The sequence below is a fragment of the Aotus nancymaae genome, unplaced genomic scaffold (assembly GCF_030222135.1).
Source record: "Aotus nancymaae isolate 86718 unplaced genomic scaffold, 86718_ANA_hifiasm-v0.15.2.pri h1tg000072l, whole genome shotgun sequence".
NCBI lineage: Eukaryota > Metazoa > Chordata > Mammalia > Primates > Aotidae > Aotus > Aotus nancymaae.
In genome coordinates this window covers 16,713,730-16,716,529 of record NW_026988487.1, presented here as the reverse complement: position 1 = coordinate 16,716,529, position 2,800 = coordinate 16,713,730, and the positions used below count along the sequence as shown (strand labels likewise).

Below are 2,800 nucleotides of genomic sequence, written 5' to 3'. Positions count from 1 at the left end.
AGATAAACTAACCACAGTCCAGACCTCTGGGAAAGCTCCGACTAGAAGACCAAATAATTGCCAGCATTATTATAAATGGGCCAGAAGCTGCATGTCCAGGGACAACGAGGAACGAAGGGCAGAGGGTGGTGCTGCTTTTCGGCAGAGTCAGCTCAGAGAGGGTCTTGAAAGATGAGCAGAGCTGAGGGCCCGGGGGTTCTTGGGGAGGAACTGGAGATTGTCTGTATGGTCAAGTGGACCTGCCCACGTAGTTGGAAAATGCAGAGACTTGTCTCTCACCAACTTCCATCCCAGGTATTAGCAATCTTTGCTGTGGAACAGATGTGCAGAAAATGTTTGTTGACTGACTGTGTGACTGACAGAATGAACTCTTTTTTTTTTTCCCCATGTGGAAATAATATAATACATTTATTAGATATACTAGACAAGAACAGAACTAAGTACTCCAACTCTACTGCAGCATTACAAAATAATCATCCCTTCACCACAGTGTAAGATTTAAGGACAACCTGCCCAAGGATGCACGTTATATAAAACACGGCAAGATTGCTGCTGCCCTGCCAAGTACTTCCAGTCTCTACCCAGGTCCTACTGAAATACTGGTGGTCCCAATTAGTTTTACTGAAATAAATCTTTAAAGAAAAAGATAAAGCATTTAAAAAGACAGTCAAAATGCTTCAGGAACCACATATCCAACACAAATTTATCCTCAAATGAGTTATGTTTGCCTCGCACTAATAAACTTTTATTTCACTCAAATTAGAGCAAAAATCTTCTATACATTAAGTATCTTCCCTGCCCAATAATTCAAAGAAAAAAAATGCAAAATGATTAGTAAAGAAAAATTCAAGAATTAACAGACCCTTTGTTTTAAATATTTTTAAAGTTAAAAAGTGTTTAAAGTTTGTAATTCCTAGTAGGAAAACATGACCTGAATGAATACCCTCATGGCAAACCACTGTGAAATGCTTCAGTTGCATTTGGGGGAGAGGAGTAGGGATTATCTTCAAAGCACCCCAGCTGTCTTGATGAGAAGGTCAGAGGTACACTGGTTTGTATTATTGCGACATCCATAAGGTGATCTAGGTTGCTTTTCCTTCAGTAAAGGCTTTATTTATCAGAAGGGTATTATGCTTGACCTCCAAATTTGGCTGACAATTTGCTGATAAGATTCATAACCTTTGGGTTGCTGTGGTATTTTGACATATGTGCTGGGTTCTGAGCCACATCCTGGAAGGCCACCATAACTTCTGGATCCTGCATGGCTGCAAGAATCTCCGGATCACTAAGAATTTCATTGAGTCCAGGCATTCCGGCCATTCCAGGCATGCCCCCTCCCATTCCAGGCATTCCTCCAGGAAAACCACCAGGCATTCCCCCAGGAAAGCCACCTGGAAAAGAGCCATACTGAACTCCTGACTGTCGTCTGGCTTCTTCCTCCCTTGGGGCTCTCTTATGCTCTTCTCGAGACTTCTTAACTCTTCCTATTCTTTCTTTGATCTCTCACTCTTCACGTTTTCGCTCATACTTTCTCCGATGTCCTGCAGTTTTCTGTGCCCTAGGTTGAACTTCTTTCAACATTGCACTCGCATCTTCATCATAATCCAATTTACAGGCAAGGGCAAGATCATGGGCTGCTTCTTCCCAGTGGCCTAGAAGTCTGTGTGCTTTCCCTCACCACGTGTAAGGCTGAGCTGAATCAGGATTTATTTCAATGGCTCTGTCACAGTCTCGGATGGCAGCATTTGGCTTCTGTAATTTGACGAAGACACTGGCCCTCTTGGCATACAAAATGGCCAAGCGAGGATTCAGCTTGATGGCATCTGTGAATAGGTCAATGGCTTTCTGCAACTCACCATCATTTAGGGCTTCAGTAGCAGCCACTTTCTTATCATTTGCCTGATCCATCATCTCCTCTGCTATCTCTGCATTTTCATCTCCCATTTCTTGAGGGGTGTCAGTGTCTGGTTCAATCACACCTTCATTATCAATTTCTAGATCACTTTCCTCACTTGATGGTTCATCTGCCTTTATGTCTTCCTCTACCTTCTTACTATCAAGTTTTTCTTCCTTGGTATTTTCTTCCGATTTAGCTTTCTGAGTAGCAAGTGGTATTTTACCCCCCATACTCTCCACCCACTCCCTCAGGAAGCGCATTTCCTCGGTGTGCAAAATGCTTGGATCCTGCTTACACATCTACACAAAGGCCCGAAGCTCGTTCACCTTGTGGGGGTCCATGGTCGGGAGGCGGTGGGTGAAGCTGAGGTTCTTCGGCCCGCTTCCAGGCCGAGGCGCTGGCTCGGCATGACCGCGCAGAAGGGGGCGTCTTGAACTCTCTAATTTTTTAAGGGTGGAGGATCATGACTCATTTTACTCCTGGTTAATTTTATTTATTTATTTATTTGAGATGGAGTCTCACTCTGTCACCCAGGCTGGAGTGCAATGGTGCAATCTTGGCTCACTGCAACCTTTGCCTCCTGGGTTCAAGTCATTCTCCAGCCTCAGCTTCCCAAGTAGCTGGGACTACAGACATGTGCCACCATGTCCTATATTTTTGTATTTTTAGTAGAGGCCAATTTTTGTATTTTTAGTAGAGGCGAGTTTTCACCATTTGGCCAGGCTGGTCTTGAACTCCTGATATCAAGTGATCCACCTGCCTTGGCCTCCCAAAGTGTTGGGATTACAGGCGGGAGCCACCATGCCTGGCCTCTCCTGGTTAATTTTAGATGGACTCCCAGGTTTCACAAAGCCTTAGCTCAATTTTCCCATACATGCCTTGTCCTAGAATCAACTGGGGAGC

The 2,800-nt window shown here is 44.4% G+C and overlaps 1 pseudogene; it reads right to left on the bottom strand.

The window, feature by feature from the left end:
* Positions 1-1,128: 1,128 nt before the first annotated feature.
* LOC105715078 (hsc70-interacting protein-like) lies at positions 1,129-2,238 on the bottom strand (annotated as a pseudogene).
* Positions 2,239-2,800: the final 562 nt, after the last annotated feature.